Genomic DNA, 9,338 nt, shown 5'->3' with positions numbered 1-9,338 from the left:
AACGACAGCCTGAATTGTGGCGGGGCGTCCCCTCGACCGCAGAAAGTGTGGGCGCGCGGAAACCCGCGGCAGGCGAGCCCCAGGTGGAGCGCAGTCTGACAGCGCCTTTCTCTGTCTCTGAACTCCTGTCGGACCGAGGGGACGCCACCCAGCGGGCAAGGTGACGTCACCGTCTCCCTGACACTCCACATTAAGGGGCTGGCATGGGGGGGGGAGGGGGGGGGGGGGGAAAGCGAGAGCGAGCAACATCGAGATCCTTTCTCAGCAGGCAAGAAAGCTAACACCCAACCAACCCGCAATTGACAACAACCTCTCCAACCCCAGAGCGAAAAACGCAGCAATAGTGCTGTAGTCGCAGACCTGATTTAGGAGTGAGAAGTCGAATAGTCTGCGTGCATCCTAGGGACCTGGATCCTGGAGGCCCCGGATTGTAGAAGGACATCTCTAAATCGACTGTATCCCTGCCCGTTGCTGTCCCCTCCCCTTATTTCTCTGAGCCACCCTCCTTCGTGAATGATCCCTCTGGTACATGGTGCAAACCAGTAGCCTCGCTGTGCCTCCAAAGACAGAGGAACCACGGTCAGCTGGAGAATAGATTAACTTCATCACCTCGTCTGAAACACTGTGAAATGAGAAAAAAGGGAGAAGTTTCTGCGTGGGGTTCCCAGTCTAGAAACTTGGAAGCATGAAGAGTGTCCTTGCTTTCGAATATACCTTTGCTTTTTAGGGCAAGATACAGAAAGTCATTGCAACATTCTCTATTTTAGAAAGTGTACAGTTAAGTAAGGACCCCAGTGAGTGTGTGTGTGCACTCATCTATCAACTTCATTCAGAATAGTTCTCTAACCCACTTTATAAGACCCATGCAGGCCACCTCAGCACAAGGAAAAGGTGAGTCAGGAAAGCAGGGAGGCCCTCAAACCTGAACCACCCTTGAGCAAGTTGCCAATTCTCCGAGAAAAGTAAATTCCTCCGGGAACTATGTAGGAGCATACATAAAATAAAATAAAATAAAATAAAATAAAAGGCAGCTGGGATGAGAAAGAATCATTCCCCACAGCTTCCCGAAGGTGATGCATAACCTAAGATATAGTGAAGTGTCAGTATATTGCCTCCTAATTGATCAGCTGTCAGGAGTCAAAATGACTAACCCTAGTTTATCAAAAAGGGAAAAAGCTATCTATTTGGAAGACATTCTAAGAAGGATACTGGCAGGGGTTGGGATTGGGGATCCTTTAGTTTTTCCTTTAGTATCATAGCTGAATTTTCAATTGCTGCCTGGTAAACACACAGGCTCAGAACTGGACAGTCACATTGTGGAAGTCATCAGGCAACTTCCACTAGCCAGGAAGCCCAACCAGACTCCATCACAGAGCATTAACAATGAACCACCACTAAGTACAGAAGGGAAAATGTGCAACTTTAACACTTCATCAAAAGTCAAGAAAACCAAAGAGAGTGGATCAAACAGAAAAGTGAGGGATATACGATTTGTGGCTGTCTTAAATCAAAACACCAAGAACCAGTTTTAGAGCTGTGGAAATTGTGACTTTTTGGGGACATAAATTTCAAATGTCAGTGCAATAACTTTTTGCCCATTTCTTAGTTTCTAAATGCATTAGCTGCACAAATTAGGCTCCGTCCAAAGGGGCTGAAGTCACTGAAGCGCTCCCTCCCAAGCGCTTGCCTCCCAAACCTCCCAGCCTAAAAAAAAAAAAAAAAAAAAAAAAGGAAAACTCACGTTTTGTGCCTCCCCAGCCCGTTAGCCAAAAGAGCGTCATTGTCATTCACAAATCTCTTCCCTCCTAAGGCTGAAGGCCTTGTGCTCTTCTGAAGATTCCGGACCCAGGCCTGTTTTCTCCTACCTTCCCTGCCCCCTCTCTGGGGCCAGAGGCTCCCACAAAGTAAGGTCCCGGCTTGCTTACTATTCCTAGAGCCCAGGCTGCTAGAAAGAAAGCATGAGCTGCTTGGAAAGGACGCGTGACAATGGGCGGATTTTAAGACTTGAAAACGGGGAGAAACGCAAAGTCGTATCAACTCATTAATGTACTGCAGGGAAATGCCTGGTTGCTGCAGAGGAGGAAGCACCATGGGGTCCTCCCTTTCTTATAGAACTGTTCTCATCTTTGCCTCAACCCCCCCCCAAACTCCTTTCCCCCTTACATATCCCTATTTTGAAATGTGTCTTCAAAAATATCTTTCCTTGAAAAGAGAAACAGAATGAATCTTTGTCTTCCCTCTCACCCCAGATTACCCTGAGGAGTGAATCCACACTCAATGGTACCCCTAGCCACCTCTTTCCCTGATTTTTAAACAAACATTTATACATTACATTGGGGGCTTTACTGCCATGCAAACCTGTGACTTTATTTTAATGCAATAACATTTCACTGGAAAGAGAAATGTGTGATGTTAGGTTAAGTACCTTTACAAATAATTCTAAGATAGCAGAAAATTTTATTTCTCCAATGAGTCTGGGGTGCCTGTTTGGGCTGTCAGACCAATTATATTTTTGGAAGGTGAGGGTGGAGAACAGTTGTTCAAAACCAGACCCCATGTTCCATAGAATCTGCAGCTGGACTGCAAAATTACATTTTGTTTATATATTTTGAGTCTGTGAGCAACTTTTTGCCACCCACACTGTCTCTCTGACTCTTAGCTTTCTCCTCAGTTTGAACAAATCTCCTGGTGTCCTCCACTGCCCTTCCATTTCCTCTCTTGGGCCCGGGGTGTCTGATTCTTGTCAGTCCCTGTCCTCGCCCCTGAGACCCTGGCAGGCTCAGGGAGGAGCCGGCGGTAGTGGGAGGCGGCAGGTCGGGCCAAGTTAATCAATGCTTTCCTATTCGAGCTGACATGCATTTTACACGTCGGGACTCTCCTCAGCCGGCTAATTGATTCAAATTGTTTTATTGGTTAAACTGGTGTCACCCGTTTGCATGATGTATCACCGCGCGGAGAAGAGCATTTCCACTCTCATCTCCGTTCCGGGCGGCTGCGGTTCACCCAGGCCAGGGACAGGTAAAGGAGCCCAGACACCGGACCCAAAGGAAAACCGCAAACCGAGCTGGCCCCCTCGGAACTGGAGAGGCGACGCCTCGATGCAGGCTCACGGGGCCGGCGCGGCAGCTTGGATGGCGGTTTCCAGCTACAGCTTTTAACAATTGGTTGAAGGGAACTCAAACCTGGCCGGGGAGTCCTCCACTTTGGACGCAGTCTGTTTCCGAGCTGTGGCCGTGGTCCCTGCGGGTTCGAGCTCAAGGCCCAAGCAGGGGCAGGAGCTGTTCGCGGTGCTGACGCGAATTAACGCTCAGAGGCGTAGCAGATCCTATCGCATTCAAGGCCCTCCCAGAAGAAGGCTCCCATCCTGTAACCATCAGAGCCCTAGATTTGGCTCTGGGCTCAGCATTGGCTTTGTAGGCTTAAAAGGCAGGCAGGCTGGGGGCACAGAAACATACTCCCTTTTTCTGCCGCACCTGTCCCATCTCCATGGACTGTTTTTGCATTGACCCACAAGGAAGATAAAAGCCTTAATATAAACTCATCACAATTACAAATGCCAGATATTTTCTGTCTTCTCCAGCTCCCAGCTTTGGTATTGACATGTTACAGATAAAAGAAACATCTTCTATCCCTCTCATTCATTCCCTCTTACACCATTCTCAGCTTTTAAGCAGAAATATTACTGCTTCAGTGTCCCTGACATTGGTATTTCTGCATCAGGTAGGGCAAGAATATTTGTTCCAAGTCTGCAAAAGGGTACTCACATGGCCCAGAAAGAAACTGGAAGATTGGCCAGACTGGAAGGGACACAAGAATTCTGGTATATCAGAACCTACAGGAGATTCAATCAGATGAAATGGTATAAATATCTCCTTGATCACTTAGTAGCTGTGGAATTTTGTTTTTATGCCTAACCTCCCTAAGTCCCAACTTCTTCATCTACAAAATGAGGAGACTGATATGTAACTCACAGGGGGGTTTGAGAATTAAATAAGGTAATATATATAAAGTGTTTGACACACAATAGTCATTTAATACATGGGACCACCTTCCTCAGAGGATGAGGACAAGAGCTAGGACTGTACTATTACAAGATAACATTAGAAAAGTTCAACAGTCCCAGATTAAAAGACATCAAAGGCATTTTGGCTTAGTGGTGAGCAGAGAGGGAATCAAGTTCCTTGGAGGAACTTTAGTCCTTTTCATTAGAACTTTATCGTGACCCGAATTGGTCTAGTGTTTATTTTGTATACAGGTAGCCAGAACGACAGCTAGTGTTTGCTTAGCTTATTTTAAATATGTTGATAATAAAAATTAGCAATGAAAATGACCATAATGATAATAATTGCTGATAGCCCCTGGTTCCCACTTTCTATCCAAAGGAGCTTTCTGTAGCCTGGCAAGCCCAGCTCAGGCTCCCTGGCTTTTCCTCCATTGCTCCAGCTGGAGTTACATGAAGCAAACCAAGGACCAGGAACAAACTAAAGACTCATCCATGATGGAAGTCATGGAAGAAATGAATAAAGCCTCTGAGCATTCTGAGGCTGGCTCTTATTCTTTGAGCTTTCTCCAAAATATTGTCTATAAACAAGGGCCTTTTTCCCTGGGGCCAGACAAGGCTGAGATAAGTGCAGTGGGAGCACAAACATAAAAATCTAAGCCACAATTGGGGAAAGGAAGGGAAAATGAACACATCTGCACCTGTATCCCTGACCCCCAAGGTGATCCCTTGAGATCCTCATGCTCCAATGACTATGGAAATTGGTGAGAGTCCTTATCTTTCATACAAAAAACTGTAAGAAATAGACTGTGGGAGAAGGAACCAAGACTTAATTCCCCTTAATCAAAGGAAATCATTCTCACAAGAAAATTTGCCCTTGGGTAAGTGGCAGAGAAGGCTCTTACCCTGCTGGTTCACAGAGGCCAGGGACTAATGGAAGCATTTGCTATTGAACTTACTTTTTTATAACAAAGAATTCCCATTTCTTCACAAATCCCCACAAACTTGTAAACACAGCAAGGTACACACATGTGCACATAGTTGACATGGAGTAATAAAATCTGGAATGGAACATGTCCTTGGTGTACTTGGTGGTTATTTAGCAAATATTACTAGACCAAGATAAAATTCAGAGGCACACAAAATACCCGAGGACACACATATGTCCACGAATACATGCTCCTTGGACACACCTGTGAATGTGCATGGAAGAGGGACTCTGGCACAAGGAATAGCCCACTAGGCTCTCTCCCTTCCCTCTCTTCTTTCTTTCTGTGCATGCATACACATATGTACCCGCCCCTTGCACTTCCCTCCTCCTCATATTGGGAAGGAGGGGGTCCTTTGAAATGGAGGTGGTCCCAGCTGGAAAACCCCAGAGCTCATTTAGATCACATCACTTCAGGCTTTTGTCTCTGCTCCTGAATAACCTAGGTCGCTACAACAAAAGGATAGGCATCTACATGGAGTTTTCATTGGCAAAGATGCGTCTCAAAGATGCTGCTATAATAATGAATAATGAGGCAAGATGCTTGCCTTTTTTGATTGCCACTCCTAAAGAAGGGAGAGGAGAAAAAAGGGAGAAAAGGAAAGGGAGAAAGTGGAACAAGAAATAGAGGTTGTGGGAGAGAAAACCAACGCAAGTATTTGGGTGGATTTATGCAAAAGACTCTTTAGTTGTAGGAAAACTCCAACTATCACCAAGAATAAGAAATGTAGTTTGGGGCTTTTTTTTTTTTTTAAATAACTGGCTCTTTTGTTTCAAGGAACCAATTTAAGAAGAAACTGAGGCTGAAGAAGCAGAACGGGTGTGGAGCAGGACCTTTTAAAGCTTGGGGAGGGGAGGCAGAGGAGTGGGATTTGGGGGAGGGGTATGTATTGTCTGTTGACATGTCACAAGAGAGGGAATGACATAGATATACATTTAACATCTTCCCAGCTGACACTGGTGGAAAGAACATTGGATTTTATTTCCTGGGGAAATGAAGGCATTTTTTCCTGCTTTCCTGTTCTCTTTCCTCCCACCCCTCCCTGTTAGAAAATTTGCTACTTTGCCATTGAGCTTGATCCCATTAGCTAATACACTATTAAACTATCATGTGCTCTCTGGCTACCCAGTGATCATCATGCCTTCAGCATTCCTCCTGCCTGCAGTCGTTAACTCAGTGGTAGCAAGAGGTGAAATTAGATATTAGCAAAATAAATCCCAGGAAAGGGGGGGAGGTAGAAATCTGAGTCATTGATTTTTTTTTTCCCTGAAAACATAGCAACCAGTGAACATTCAGAGGCATTTTCTATTTTTGTGTATTTAAAAGTAATTTTTTTAACAAAAAAGGTATTCTTCCTTGGGGCTAGGGGTTCAAAGTGAAAACAGCTAACCAGACCAAAGACAATACAAATCCCAAACTTTTTCAAGATGCATTATGATATTATCGACAAACTCTTAATGTTGGCAAATAATTAAATTTTCCATCTTTTAGAACTGTGTAACCTTGGGTGTCTTAGAAACAAATTGTACAAACAAACCGTGGAGATGAGCACTGAGGGTTTCAGAGGAGATATAATGAACCAACTTTAATTACTAACTTGAAATTAAAAATGTAATATACAGATTTAAATTTATTTTCACCTAAATTGTGTATAAAATTATATGGCTTTTGCAGGCTAAGAAATGCTTTGTAACCAGCCATGCTACTAAAAAGTCTGAAGTAGTTTCCAAAACTGAGTTCCCAGACTCACACAGTAATAATGATACATTTATCATTACTGATGACCACCTACTGGGTAATTATTGCTTTGTTACTACTATTACAATCAAGAGATTTCTTTATTTACTGTTAACATTCACTTAAAACTGAATGTTAATGACTGTTTTGAATTCACCAAAGAGAGTTTTCTGTTATATTTCAGAAGTACTTATGTTCTGGTTCAGAAATGGAAAACCATATTAGAGTGGAAGGCTGGGTGAACACTTGGCTCTCACCCTCTCTTGAGAATGAAAACGGCATTCTGAGGAATTCTGGAGCAAAATTTTCCAGCACAGAGTTGCAAAAGGTTAACATAATGCAACCACTTGACTTGTGCTAATTATGTAAGTATTTTATTACAGGAGATTCATTCATTATTGATTCTTGTTTGCAGTAACTTCCTGCTTGGGGGAGTTATATTTTATATGAGAAGTAAACAACCCATGGCTCCAGGGCTATCCACCCCCCAACCCCCTAGATCTGATTTCCTCCCACCTCTTTGTCTAGTTTCACAATTCTCCTGGGTTGTTCTGTCCCCATTGAGGCAGGGAGACAATTCCCTAAAACCTTCCTATTCTCTCTTCATTTCCCTTCCCTATCCAGAACTCCCCAGTTGTTAAAGAGGTTAGAGCTCAGGGTTTGGAGAGTGTTAGGTTGGGGATGAGGTGGGCAAGAAAATAAAAATGATTTCAGTGTTTTCTTTTGTATAACGTAAAGAGAAGAAAGAATTTTCATTTAAAAATTTAGGGTTCTTGAGGCTTGGCTACCAACTTTCCTCTTTGGAAGCTACCCTCAGCTCCCAGTCCAGAAAAGCCAGGATGACCTTCGGCATATCCAGAGGTCAAGAGCTGATCATTAAGGAAGTAGGCGTGGTAGAAGCTGTTAACCAAGGGGAAGGCTCAAAAAAGAGGCTCCTGCCTACCCCTAAATCAAAACCCAATCTCACAGCCAGTGGTTGGTACAGTCTCCCAATATCTTTTTCCCAGGGCCTATGCCAAATTGTGCTAGGAAAAGACATGGCTTTGCTTGTGGGATGGCTTCAAGAAGTCCTCGTGAAGGACTGTGCTGGCTGCTAGGCTGAGGGGCCTTCAGTACTTTCACTCTAAAAACAGGCACTAGCCATTTGAGGCTGACCGGTGAGAAGCCAGTGTTTCCTAGAGGGATCAAAGGCCCTGGCACAGGCCTCCAACCTACGAGCAAGGGTTTCCTTTTGGGTTTTCTTCCATGTTCTGAGACCCCCTGCCTAAGAGTCTCAGTTCAGATAGGATGGACACAAGGTGCCAGAGGTCAGTTTGTTTGACTCTTAGAAGAAGTAAGGAATTGGAGATGATGGAGGGGCAGTAGAAGAGCATGGAGCTGTGTGTGTGTGTGTGTGTGTGTGTGTGTGTGTAAATACCCTGTTCCTCCAGGTTCTGGTGTGGGCAGATGGAAAAGAGAAGCTTGAAGCTGGAGTCCTAAAACTTTGGATCAGCTTGTAAAGAATGATATGGTACAGTCTGGGGTCGAGGGGGGTGGTTTGGGAGGGTGCCTGCAAATTATTTGGGATTGGGCAGGACCTGCCATAGGCCTGGGCAGAACTGACAGCGTTCAAAGCCCAGGTTCATCCCTGGGTCTCTACTACCTAATCTAGAATTTTTGCACTTTGGGAATGGGCGGGGGGAGGGGGAGGGGTGGAGATGACAGATGACCAGAAGATGACTAGAGGTTCAGAGGGCTCTGGGAAGATGAGTCCTGGGTGGAAGAGAGGGGATAGGGAAGGTGCTGAGACCGGGTCCTGAATGGGGGCTCCGGGGCTTGGTCAGCACAACCCCCGCTCCCCTGGGCGCCTCTCCTCCCCGATTTTACCCCAGGCCTGGGTGGAACCGCTCTGCGTGATCTACGGAGGAATGCCGTTCCCAGCAAGGCCTCCTTAATGGTCCTTTAACAAACTCTTCGATCTCTCTTTGGCCGCCCTGGCTCTCTCTCGCCTGCCTCCTCCCTCTTCCCTTCTCCACTGCCTCCATCAGTTATTTATGACCAGCGTTAATTATTCATGAAAAGAGAAAACTCCTGCTTTGGGAACTTTTCTAGGAGCGTTTGGGGGTTTCTCCTTTTCCCGACTCTATTTGGTCGGATCCTGCCATGAAGGGTGAAAGGGAAGCCCAATGGTTGGGCCGAGGACAGAGCGGAAGGAGGGAGAGCTGGGGGGAGTGTACCCTTGGTCCTGGTCGGCTCCTGCCTCTGCCTGCGAGGGGGAAACTCCTGGAACCCGGAAGTTACCAGGCGCGCTCGCGGGAGTCGCTGTCCTGGCTTGGAGGTGCTGAAACCGCTCCGTGGGCTCTAGGCTGCGAGCTGCCGGGCTGTGAGCGCGAAGATGCGGCGGCAGTCCCAGGCGGGGTAGCCTCTTTCCACAGTTCTCCAAAAACTCTCGTTTGCTTCTTTCTCTATCTCTTTCTATAACCGCCCCCCCCCACACAAGTGACACTAGAACGCTGTAACCAAAGATTAATGGCCTTAATCAAATCGACCCACCCTCTGCAATTAATCTTTTAGCAACAAATTAGAGACAATTTACCTGAACCTCCCGGGTCAGGGAGAGAGAAGAGGTGGGA

Source organism: Neomonachus schauinslandi, chromosome 14 (genome assembly GCF_002201575.2).
Source record: "Neomonachus schauinslandi chromosome 14, ASM220157v2, whole genome shotgun sequence".
NCBI lineage: Eukaryota > Metazoa > Chordata > Mammalia > Carnivora > Phocidae > Neomonachus > Neomonachus schauinslandi.
This window is presented reverse-complemented; position numbering follows the sequence as displayed.